Source organism: Borostomias antarcticus (assembly GCF_949987555.1).
Source record: "Borostomias antarcticus genome assembly, chromosome: 11".
Lineage (NCBI taxonomy): Eukaryota > Metazoa > Chordata > Actinopteri > Stomiiformes > Stomiidae > Borostomias > Borostomias antarcticus.
Genome location: NC_140244.1, coordinates 8,374,038 through 8,386,797, shown reverse-complemented (window position 1 = coordinate 8,386,797; position 12,760 = coordinate 8,374,038). Strand labels below are relative to the sequence as shown.

General features: G+C 49.2%; 1 pseudogene across 1 annotated transcript in view; it reads right to left on the bottom strand.

Moving 5' to 3' along the window:
• Nucleotides 1-11,149, bottom strand: part of LOC311315176 (serine/threonine-protein kinase 4-like) — a 32,249-nt pseudogene extending 21,100 nt beyond the window's left edge. The window contains exons 1-5 of the transcript in view: nt 10,982-11,149; nt 10,747-10,923; nt 9,487-9,651; nt 8,415-8,582; nt 6,322-6,459 (exon numbers count right to left, since the gene is read on the bottom strand). The product of the transcript in view is annotated as a serine/threonine-protein kinase 4-like (transcript). The remainder of the gene's footprint in view (nt 1-6,321; nt 6,460-8,414; nt 8,583-9,486; nt 9,652-10,746; nt 10,924-10,981) is intronic.
• Nucleotides 11,150-12,760: the final 1,611 nt, after the last annotated feature.

The following is a 12,760-nucleotide window of genomic DNA, read 5'->3' as shown; positions in this document are numbered from 1 at the left end:
GTTACTACTGCTTGCCCAGGGCTGTGATGATGTCTGCCCCCATTCAACTGCGTGTTATCATTGAAGACACTCAAGTCCACAAGTTGACCCTACCAAGTGGGGTCCCTAGCACTGTAGACAAACTTTTGGCAGCGGCACAGGAACAGTTTCAACTCCAAGGCAGTTTTACCGTGATGCACATGGACAAAGAATTTGATGACCAATTCTTCACTCTACTGTCAACCGAATTGATCAAGGACAAAGACACAATCAAAGTAGTTAAAAAAGAAGAACCTTCTGTTATTCTGACCTTTACTCCTTTTGATGAGGCGGCTGCCTCCTTACATTCAGACCCACTGGAATCATCTTTCCAGGATGACAGTTCCTCAGCTAGTTCATCCGGCACCATCATTTTACCACAGTCAGCGGAGTATCGATCCCAACCGTGGCCAACTGACTTTGTGATACCCACCTTTTATCCTCATGTTGAGATGTGCCTTCAAGCAGGAAATATGGCTTACGAAAGTGATGGCTCACTGCTTCAGAATCCAAGTATGAACTCTGACGTACTAGAGAAACTTGCTGAAGAAATATTCTGCTACACTGCCTATCCCTCTGGTCTTCAAATACATGCAGTTGCAGAAGCCTTGGTGAAGAAATATCCCTGCCTAAGGGAGCCCGGGACATCATTCTCCGGCATGTACGGGTGGCAGCAGCGACTCAAGTACAAGATGGCCAACTACCGGTCCAAAGTGAGAAAGCGTAATGTGCCATGTCCCGAGCTTGAGATCAACTCCTTGAAGAGGAAAACCCCTGGAGAGAAGTATCCCGCGAAGAACTGCAAGAGGCCGAGGAGAGCAGAAGTGAACTACCTGCCTCCACATCCAAGTGGAGAAACTGGCGACAGTCTGGAGGTATGTTGGTTTGGGTGTGTAGGTGTAAAAGAGTCTGGGGGTGTGTAGGTGTTGGTCTGGATGTCTGGGTGTTGGTCTGAGTCTGGGGATGTGGGTGTTGGTCTGGATGTCTGGCAGTTGGTCTGAGTCTGGGGGTGTGGAGGTATGGGTCTTGTCTAATTCCCTTCTTGTTCACTTGGAGCTGGAGAGGCGGGAGCTCCTCAATGACATAAAGAAGAAGGACAACACAAAGGTCATCCAAGAAAAAATGACCAAAACCTTCTCCTGCCGAAGGCTGGAGGTTGTGAGCAGTAGTCCAGCTGCCGCTGACTTCAAAGAGCGATGGCCTGCTTTGTTTTGTGAAGCTGAGGTAGGCAGATTTAAAAGTGTTTATTTCTCCATTGGGAACTAGCAATTTGTTTTCAGAATGTACAAGTGCTGTTCGGGATTGATCACATTAACATTAATACGCTTTAAATGCTCTTCGCTTAATGTTGAAATTGGAAGCTTTGTGTTCCTCTTTTTACTGTTTTAATGTCTGTAGCTGCTTGTTTAAGGTCATATGTTAATGGACGGTGGGTAGGGACGCTATATGCACAATCGCGCTTGTTGAGTTGATCATTGTAAACGAGCACAAATTGCGCATATTGACATGGCGGGCTGGCGCCTCCTATGGGTCACTCAAATAGGGCCCGTATGTCACATAAAGGAGTGAGTGATCCCCTTAAATTAGCAGCTTTGGTCCTTTAATATATGTTTCGACATGATTTAAAATGCTGTATACAGAATTTACCCTCCCTTTTGCATCAGACTATTTTGGCCAGTTCCCGATAATGCTCTTCAATCTTGTAAATAATGTCTCTGCCTTTCTGTCATGTGTAAATCCTATGTCAATTCAGATCAAGGAGGAGTTCAGGAGAATTACTACAATTCCCCTGGAGCAGAGATTCCTGTCCAAACTGGACCTGTACACACCAAAGCTCATTGCCTTGATGAAGACCAAGGGGGGTACTGTGGGGACCAAGCTGAGGCCTCTCCTGAGCAAACTGAGTCAGGTCAGTGTGCTTGGTTAAAATTGTGCTTGTCCACTTTTTTGCATGGAGACGATACTGTCTCTCAACACACTGCCCCATACGTACAGTATAGTTGCATAGCAAATCCCGTCACACGTTGACTCCAGGGCCGGACTGGCCATGTGGCGTACCGGGCAAATGCCCGGTGGGCCGGACCTACTTGTGGGCCGATCTAAAAAAAAAAAAAAAAAGAGCTAACGAACGGCCCATAGAGCAGGGACAGCGGCCCATTGGTCCATCCTCTATAGTGACACTGGGCTGGCCCAATCATATGTAGGCCCCACCCCTCCCTCTGTTAGTTTCAGGTGTCAAGAAATCGCGCAGCACCCCCCCCCCCCCCGTCAACAAATCGCGCAGCCCCCCCCCCCCCCCCCCCCCCCCCCCCCCCCCCCGTCAACAAAACGAAACTGAAGGTGTTCCATCTCACCGCGTCGGCTCGGCTAGTGGCCTGACTGGGGCTACATTTCCCGGCAGGAAATATTCACCCAGTCCAGCCCTGTGGGCCGGTCTGGGCCAAAAGTGCCAGGGCCGATTTTTTGTCCCAGTCCAGCCCTGGTTGACTCCAATTGCCTATGCTCCCATCTTCCACTCATTGCTCTTGCTCCCTGTAAATCATGGCACATGCTACTTTGTTCTCACCCGTCAGTTCATTGTATTTAAAAAATGATTCAGTATTAACACACTATTAATCTGTTCACAGAACCTAAGCACTGAGGCAAGACGTGAAGCCGTGATCCGCGCTCTCATACTGTACCTTGGCGAGAAGGAGGAGGACCTTTTCGAAGATTGCTGGGTAAAACATGATTTTATTTAACAGGCACGAGTACATTTGGTGAAGGCAACGTAGGTCACTGGTGTGCCGACAGACGCCACTGGCTTGTCATTCATTTGCCATTGGCGCCATCGAGTTGCCAGTGTCGCCACGGGTCTTTGGTACCATTTAATGGCCATGGCAACTCATCCCGCTAGACCTCATTGTTATACCTCTGTGCGGCCTAGCTGTGCCCAGATGGCATTGTTTTACTCAATTCTGGTTAATTGGAAAATAGATTTGACTCCATTAAACTTACGTTGAGCCATCTTGATGGTCCATTTTAGTATATATTGAATGAATGAATGAAAGACAGTTATTGAATATGGACATTACAATTACATTAAAATAGTCAGTGGACAGACCAGGTGCATTGTATAAGTACATACATTGCATAGCACAAGTGCAGTAACTTCAAATTATTTAAATGGTTCTATTTTTTATTTGTTGCTGAATACAATTTGTCATTTTTCTTGTTAATTGTATGCAGCAGGACAACCGCAGTGATGCCACTCAACACACCCTCAAGATCCTGGTCGTCCATGGTGCTGATGGAGAGGATCAGGTGGATGCATCCATCCTACTTGAAGGACAGGAGATGTTGCCTGGATGTGGAGACACTGCCAAAGCGTGCATGCTGCTAATGGGACTGATCTATGCCCTCAACCTGGCATACCCTACAACACTGCACTACACTTTTGAGGTATTTCAGAAACTTTTCCTTGAACTGGATGGGATCAAGCTCTCCCCAAAAGTGCAAGCTTTGAAGGTGAAGTTGGTGTCATGAAACAACATGGCACACACACACACACACCTCTCAGACACACATAACGTCCTCATACATACATACATCTGTTCCCTTTTTTCCTTCTCTTTTTGACACTTGTTGGTCTTAAAATGGTCTTAAAGAAAATGCATTGTGTGAAAAAATGCTTTATGGAATGCATTATGGTTTTAATAGTGCAGTAGTTTAGACTCCAGAGTGACTGTTTGAATGTTGAAATTGCTGGTGGCACACAAATATCCAATGTGTAAGACATTGTGAAATTACTTAAAGGGCAATGCTCGTTTTTGACAACCTGGACCTTATTTACGACATATTATAAGAAGTTTGACTCACCGAGATCACTTTGGTGTAGTTCGGAGGCCTGTAGAAGAAATTTAAAATTCAGCGCGAGCCAGTATATCCATGTAATGACGGTGGACGGGGCAACGAGAATGCAGTTTCTCAAAATCTATTTTCGGCCGCTAAACGGTTGTTTTCATCAATCAGATGGGATGAATCGACAGTTGAGATTCTTCAACGAGAGGCATTGTAGTGGTTTTCAAATACGGGGTCTTTAGCCTCTGTAATATGATCTTTACACGCCTTTCCCCACTTGCTCCAGCACGCATGCGCACAGGCCAGCGCGCAGACTGGCTATTCTCCGGCTCACATTCTCTGCGCTACGATCGGATTGTTGCTGACGAATGACGACGACAATATTCTCGGCACCAACAACGATCGTAGCGCAGAGAATGTGAGCCGGAGAATAGCCAGTCTGCGCGCTGGCCTGTGCGCATGCGTGCTGGAGCAAGTGGGGAAAGGCGTGTAAAGATCATATTACAGAGGCTAAAGACCCCGTATTTGAAAACCACTACAATGCCTCGCGTTGAGGAATCTCAACTGTCGATTCATCCAATCTGATTGATGAAAACAACCGTTTAGCGGCCGAAAATAGATTTTGAGAAACTGCATTCTCGTTGCCCCGTCCACCGTCATTACATGGATATACTGGCTCGCGCTGGATTTTAAATTTCTTCTACAGGCCTCCGAACTACACCAAAGTGATCTCGGTGAGTCAAACTTCTTATAATATGTCGTAAATAAGGTCCAGGTTGTCAAAAACGAGCATTGCCCTTTAATGTTGAATTTGAAATGTGTCGAGGCACTTGTTGTTCTTAGTGTTCTAAACATCCAATTTGTAAGAAATTGTTTATTACTTGAAATGTTGACTTTGAAATGTGTTGAGGCACTTGTTGGTCTTTGTGTATATATTTTTATAAGAAAAGAAATTGGTTTTAAAAGTGCTCTACCCCAGAGTCAAAATGTTGTCATTGCACAATTTAGATGCGACTAACCACACAAGAAAGTCAAAACTAAACAGCAGGCATGTTTTTTATTTTTTTTATTTTATTTTATATACATGCCATTAATGTATACATTGCCTGATATTTAAAATAAAGTATTGCATTGAGAAAATGATTATTTATTGTAACATTTATTTCAACAAATTTAGTAACAACTACCTAATTATATTGAATTATAACTTGATAAAACTAAGTTATTGTCAAACAGAAAAAAGTTATTAAATCTACTTATTTGCTTTATAACGGTAATCATTACATGTATATAAGATTTACTTAATTTTTTGATGAGTTTAACTTGATTACAATAACTAAATAGAACTTAACTCAAGTATGTAATGTAGTAAGAGTTGCTTACTGTAATGTAGTAAGAGTTACTTAAAATATTCATAAATGTTATGTTTAGTGGCAAGTATATTTTACGTGATACTGGTGAGTGAGTTGTACTTGATATTACAGCAGTAAAATTTACTTACTTAGAGTGAGTGCAAATTGTTACGAGGATTTTATTAAGTAAATCTTACAAGTAATTTTTTACAGTGTGGGTAGTATTAGTATTAGTAGTATTAGTAGTATTAGTAGTAGTACCAGTAACTGTAGTAGCTGGGTAGTATTAGTATTAGTAGTATTAGTAGTAGTACCAGTAAATGTAGTAGCTGGGTAGTATTAGTAGTATTTGTAGTATTAGTACCAGTAACTGTAGTAGCTGGGTAGTATTAGTAGTAGTAGTAGTAGTAATCCCAGTACCTGTAGTAGCTGGGTAGTATTAGTAGTATTAGTAGTATTAGTAGTATTAGTAGTAGTAGTAGTAGTAGTACCAGTACCTGTAGTAGGTGGGTAGTATTAGTAGTATTAGTAGTAGTAATACCAGTACCTGTAGTAGCTGGGTAGTATTAGTAGTATTAGTAGTAGTAGTAGTAGTAGTACCAGTACCTGTAGTAGGTGGGTAGTATTAGTAGTATTAGTAGTATTAGTAGTAGTAATACCAGTACCTGTAGTAGGTGGGTAGTATAAGTAGTATCAGTAGTATTAGTAGTATTAGTAGTATTAGTAGTAGTAGTACCAGTACCTGTAGTAGGTGGGTAGTATTAGTAGTATTAATAGTATTAGTAGTATTAGTAGTAGTAATCCCAGTACCTGTAGTAGCTGGGTAGTATTAGTAGTATTAGTAGTATTAGTAGTATTAGTAGTATTAGTAGTATTAGTACCAGTACCTGTAGTAGGTGGGTAGTATTAGTAGTATTAGTAGTATTAGTAGTATTAGTAGTAGTAATACCAGTACCTGTAGTAGGTGGGTAGTATAAGTAGTATTAGTAGTATTAGTAGTAGTAGTACCAGTACCTGTAGTAGCTGGGTAGTATTAGTATTAGTAGTAGTAGTACCAGTACCTGTAGTAGCTGGGTAGTATTAGTAGTATTAGTAGTAGTAATATCAGTACCTGTAGTAGCTGGGTGGCTGTGGCCCGGTTCTCTGGGTTCTTCACCAAAGACTGGGTGACGAAGTCTCCGAAGGATTCTGCCCAGGAGTCGGGGTTCGGGAAGGTGGGCGGGGGGTTGGTGGGGATCATGAAGATGGCCTGAGGACAAACAGCATGGAGACGCACGCAGAGTGAAGAGCCTTGTCTAGTAGTGTGGATCTATTCAGGGTTGAGCAGAGTGAAGAGTCTTGTTTAGTAGTGTGGATCTATTCAGGGTTGAGCAGAGTGAAGAGCCTTGTCTAGTAGTGTGGATCTATTCAGGGTTGAGCAGAGTGAAGAGCCTTGTCTAGTAGTGTGGATCTATTCAGAGTTGAGCAAAGTGAAGAGCCTTGTCTAGTAGTGTGGATCTATTCAGGGTTGAGCAGAGTGAAGAGCCTTGTCTAGTAGTGTGGATCTATTCAGGGTTGAGCAAAGTGAAGAGTCTTGTCTAGTAGTGTGGATCTATTCAGGGTTGAGCAGAGTGAAGAGCCTTGTCTAGTAGTGTGGATCTATTCAGGGTTGAGCAGAGTGAAGAGTCTTGTCTAGTAGTGTGGATCTATTCAGGGTTGAGCAGAGTGAAGAGCCTTGTCTAGTAGTGTGGATCTATTCAGGGTTGAGCAAAGTGAAGAGTCTTGTCTAGTAGTGGAGATCTATTCAGGGTTGAGCGACATGTTTCCAGAAACAGTGTGAAACGTTGCAAAACGTTTATTGAGACAGAAACGGTGGTGCGTTCAACACCCTGTGTGTTACACAAGCGTCGCACCTGTGGCAGCTGAGAAGATACAGCGGAGTTTCCATATCAGTCTGCTGATTGGGTAACACCTCTGACACACCCACGACACGAGAGAAACCCTCCCTCAAAGTCCATTGCACATCATTTCGAGGAAACATGTTGTTCAACCCGGATCAGATCCACACCACTAGACAACACTCTTCATAATGCTTGCGTCTGTCAAAGTCCATCAGAACTCCATTAATACATAGTGGGTATCCTCTGTCCCCAGCCCTACCAGTCCAGCCCAGTCCAGCCCTACCAGTCCAGCCCTACCAGTCCAGTCCAGCCCAGTCCAGCCCTACCAGTCCAGCCCTACCAGTCCAGTCCAGCCCAGTCCAGCCCTACCAGTCCGGCCCTACCAGTTCAGCCCAGTCCAGCCCTACCAGCCCTACCAGTTCAGTCCAGTCCAGACCAGTCCAGCCCTACCAGTCCAGCCCAGTCCAGCCCTACCAGTCCAGTCCAGCCCAATCCAGCCCTACCAGTCCAGTCCAGCCCAGTCCAGTCCAGTCCAGTCCAGCCCAGCCCAGCCCTACCAGTCCAGTCCAGCCCAATCCAGCCCTACCAGTCCAGCCCAGCCCAGTCCAGCCCAATCCAGCCCTACCAGTCCAGTCCAGCCCAATCCAGCCCTACCAGTCCAGTCCAGTCCAGCCCAGCCCTGTCCAGTCCAGTCCAGTCCAGTCCAGTCCAGTCCAGTCCAGCCCAGCCCTACCAGTCCAGTCCAGTCCAGTCCAGCCCAATCCAGCCCTACTAGTCCAGTCCAGCCCAATCCAGCCCTACCAGTCCAGCCCAGCCCAGTCTAGTCCAGTCCAGCCCAGCCCAGCCCAGCCCAATCCAGCCCTACCAGTCCAGTCCAGCCCAGACCAGCTCTACCAGTCCAGCCCAGCCCAATCCAGCCCTACCAGTCCAGTCCAGCCCAGCCCAGCCCAGCCCAGCCCAATCCAGCCCTACCAGTCCAGTCCAGCCCAGCCCAGTCCAGCCCTACCAGTCCAGCCCAATCCAGCCCTACCAGTCCACCCAGCCCAGCCCAGCCCAGCTCTACCAGTCCAGTCCAGTCTAGTCCAGCCCAGCCCAGCCCAGCCCAGCCCAGCCCAGCCCAGCCCAATCCAGCCCTACCAGTCCAGTCCAGTCCAGCCCCAGACCAGCTCTACCAGTCCAGTCCAGTCCAGTCCAGCCCAATCCAGCCCTACCAGTCCAGTCCAGCTCTATTAGTCCAGTCCAGCCCCAGCCCCACCTCTGCAGTCCTGACCAGCCCTGACCAGCCCTGACCAGCCCTGACCAGCCCCAGCCCTCCCAGACTCACCCTCATGGGGTGGATGTCTGCGTAGGGGGGCTTGCCCTCAGCCATCTCGATGGCGGTGATGCCCAGGGACCAGATGTCTGCCACGCAGTTGTAGCCAATCTCCTGGATCACCTCCGGGGCCATCCAGAAGGGGGTACCGATCACCGTGTTCCTCTTGGCCATGGTGTCCTGGGGGGGGCAGAGAGAGACACACACAGGCATACATCAAGCAGGAAAAGATGAGCAGAGAGAAACTTACAGTGAGACTTGACCAGAGAGAAACTTACAGTGAGACCTGACCAGAGAGAGAGAGTCTTACGGTGAGACCAGACCAGAGAGAGAGTCTTAGTGAGACCTGACCAGGGAGAGAGAGTCTCACAGTGAGACCTGACCAGAGAGACAGAGTATCACAGTGAGACCTGACCAGAGAGAGAGAGTCTTAGTAAGACCTGACCAGAGAGAGAGTCTTAGTGAGACCTGACCAGAGAGAGAGTCTTAGTGAGACCTGACCAGAGAGAGAGTCTTAGTGAGACCTGACCAGAGAGAGAGAGTCTTACGGTGAGACTTGACCAGAGAAAGAGAGTCTAACGGTGAGACCTGACCAGAGAGAGAGTCTTAGTGAGACCTGACCAGAGACAGTCTTAGTGAGACCTGACCAGAGAGAGAGTCTTAGTGAGACCAGACCAGAGAGAGTCTTACGGTGAGACCTGACCAGAGAGAGAGTCTTAGTGAGACCAGACCAGAGAGAGAGTCTTAGTGAGACCTGACCAGAGAGAGAGTCTTACAGTGAGACCAGACCAGAGAGAGTCTTAGTGAGACCAGACCAGAGAGAGTCTTACGGTGAGACCTGACCAGAGAGAGAGTCTTAGTGAGACCTGACCAGAGAGAGAGTCTTAGTGAGACCTGACTAGAGAGAGTCTTAGTGAGACCAGACCAGAGAGAGAGTCTTAGTGAGACCTGACCAGAGAGAGAGTCTTAGTGAGACCTGACCAGAGAGAGAGAGTCTTAGTGAGACCAGACCAGAGAGAGTCTTAGTGAGACCTGACCAGAGAGAGAGAGTCTTAGTGAGACCAGACCAGAGAGAGAGTCTTACGGTGAGTTGTCCTGCTACTCCGAAGTCGGCCAGCTTGGCCTGGCCCTCAGCGTTGAGCAGGATGTTCCCAGCCTTGATGTCCCGGTGGATCTTCCTCATGAAGTGGAGGTACTCCAGACCCTTCAGCGTGGACTGGAGAATGGTGGCGATCTCCTCTTCTGTTAGCTGCGAGCACACACACACACACACACACACACACACACACACACACACACACACACACACAGACAGACACACACACTGGGGCCTCATATATCACTGAGGTAGGCCTACGCCTTCTTTTACACGGTCTTTTCCGCGATTTCAGGCGTACGCCATTTCCCCCCCCACAGCGCGACCTATCAAGCCAAAAGGGCGGATATTTAGTCGCCTTTCTACGCGCTTTTGTAGGACACCTCTCAACTTGTCGTACCGATTTACACGGTTTTCTACACCCTTTTTGAACACAGGGGGAACTGGTGACGCAGGTGGTGCGTCGGTGAATTACAATGTTTGATGGAGAGAATAAGAGCGAAAGTTTATGAACGCACAATCATGTAGGCTAATAGCCCAATTCAGCACAAACATATATCGCAATGCAAGATCGTGTGCTCTAACCGGCTCATTAATGGTCCGATATGGATTTGTTCCCCAAACTTAACCTATGCGCACACCTAATGCAGGCACTCCATCAAACGGCAATAATTGACCAATTAGATTGTCATTAATATGTGATCATGTGGATGTGATCACTGTTTGCTGTTTGGTAAGCATATAAATGACAGTCCTCCTGTGCGTAATGCGAGCCAAAATGAATCCGTCGCTACTCGGCCTACTGGCCGAGATAGAACTCCAAAGAGGTGAAGGCGATGGCGATGGCGACTGCACCCACATAAGGGCACCATCAGTGAATGAATACGTCTATGTGAATCGCAAAAATGTGCACACTATAAATACCCAAATCATTTGTGACGCCGACATGCTCATCACAAGTGTAGTGGCACGGTGGCCTGGCTCCACGCATGGCTCATTCATCCTGGCGCACAGCAGGGTAGGGGCTAGACTGGAGGCAGGCGCTGCGTGTGACGGCTGGCTTGTTTGTGTGTGCATAGCCAAGATACATATTCTTTGTCTTTTTTACTTTAATCTTTATTAGCATTTCCCATCCATACAACGACAATACAATAAAACATAAAAACTTACAATAACAGCTTATGGGTACTTCCATCCATGCATCTTTTTTCTCTTACTCAAATATTACAATTTTAATATTAGTGGTACCAGCCCTGACCAGCCCAGTTGTCCTGCTACTCCGAAGTCGGCCAGCTTGGCCTGGCCCTCAGCGTTGAGCAGGATGTTCCCAGCCTTGATGTCCCGGTGGATCTTCCTCATGAAGTGGAGGTACTCCAGACCCTTCAGCGTGGACTGGAGAATGGTGGCGATCTCCTCTTCTGTTAGCTGCGAGCACACACACACACACACACACACACACACACACACTGTGGCATTCCCCCACCGGTGGGACGTCGCGGGCCTGCCACGGGAGCCCGCAAGACTCGGGTAGGCACCCGGTCGCTGCCACTTCAGCACCGTGGAGAGCGTCACACTGGGTCAGGCACACCTTGCCCTCCACTTCAGAACCCTGGACAGCGGGGATCTGTGGTGGAGGGGATCTACAGGCCATTCGCCACACCTGACCCTCATCAGCTCATCAAGGACCAACCCAGTTACCAGCCAGCTGGATCCCATCACCTAATCACGGCCAGGAGAGTTGAAAAGGCCAGGCTGGACAGAGAGGAGGGGGGAGGAACACAGACTAACCCGAGGGATCCACGCAGCCCGGCTGACCAGCCCTCGAGGAGCCGCCCCACCACCGGGGAATCTTCTGTTTGATTTTGACCTGGTTTCTTCTGTTTTTCGGTGGAATAAATACGCGCCCCGGCGCTAAAGAGTACAGCCTGACCGGAACCTCCCATTGTTTCCCCCGGGCCTACCACATATGGTGGAGAATGCGGGCATTCTAGGATCCGTTGCTGCCTCACCCAGAACAAGGATGACAGACCTCAACAATGCCATCGCTCTACTGCTGCAGAACCAGGCTACGCTTCAGGACAGCCTGGCCACCTTCATCAACCGGCTCGCGGACCCCGCCGCTCCGCCCAGCGCCCAGACCCGGACTCCTCCTGCCCAGCTACTGACCCGGCTGGGGCCGGACGATGACATCGAGGCCTACCTTGAGCTGTTCGAGAGGACGGCCGACCGGGAACGCTGGCCCCGGGTGGAATGGGCGACTCTCCTCGCCCCCTTCCTGACGGGAGAAGCCCAGCGAGCCTGCCGTGACTTGGGAGAGGACGAGGCCGCGGACTACCACACCCTTAAGGCTTCCATTCTGGCCCAATACGGAGTCCACCTACAGGCACGAGCCCAGCAGTGGCACGCGTGGGACATGGATCTCCACGGCCCTGTCCGAAGTCAAGTAACACACCTCGTCCGACTCACCCGCCGATGGCTCACCACCGGAGAGGGACCCACCGCCGTGGACCGGCTAGTTATGGACCGTTGCCTTCGGTCCCTACCCCCCGGTGCTCGAAGACAGACGGCGCTGAAAAACCCCTCCTCCCTCGAGGAGATGATCACCCATCTGGAGAACTACCAGGTGATGGAACAAATGATGGGGCCCCCTGGTCGGAAGCAGCGTGAGGAGGGCTCCCCACTGGCTGATCCCACGCCTCCTGGAGGCCGCCGGCCGACTCCCCCTGCCCCCCGGAGACGAGGAGACCAGCCCGAGGTCTGGAAGTGCTTCTCCTGTGGCCAGCCTGGACATCTTGCCCGGCAGTGTCCCCAGCCCGACGTCCACATGGCATCCGCCACAGGGACTGAAGACCGACCCACCCCAAGCCGCAGCCTCCACACCACCTGCTGGGCCCACCAGGGGGCAGAGGCACCCCAACTCCCCGTCCGGGTAGGTGAAACTGATACCTACGCTTTGATTGATACGGGTAGTGGGGTAACGTTGGTACGCCCCAATTTGGCCCCAACCCCCCAGGAACCCTACATTGATGTTGGCTGTGTCCATGGTGTAACCCGTTCATACCCTACGGCGGGCATACAAGTGCGCACACCTAGGGGGATGTTTTCAGTCCAGGCTGGGGTTGTGCCGGAACTTCCGGTCCCCCTCCTTATTGGGAGAGACTGCCCCCTGTTTGAGCGGCTGGTGTGGGAAGGTGGAAGGGCCCGGTCCCGACTCAGACGGCGACGGCGCCACCCCACGCCGGAGCTAGCCATGGTCACCCCA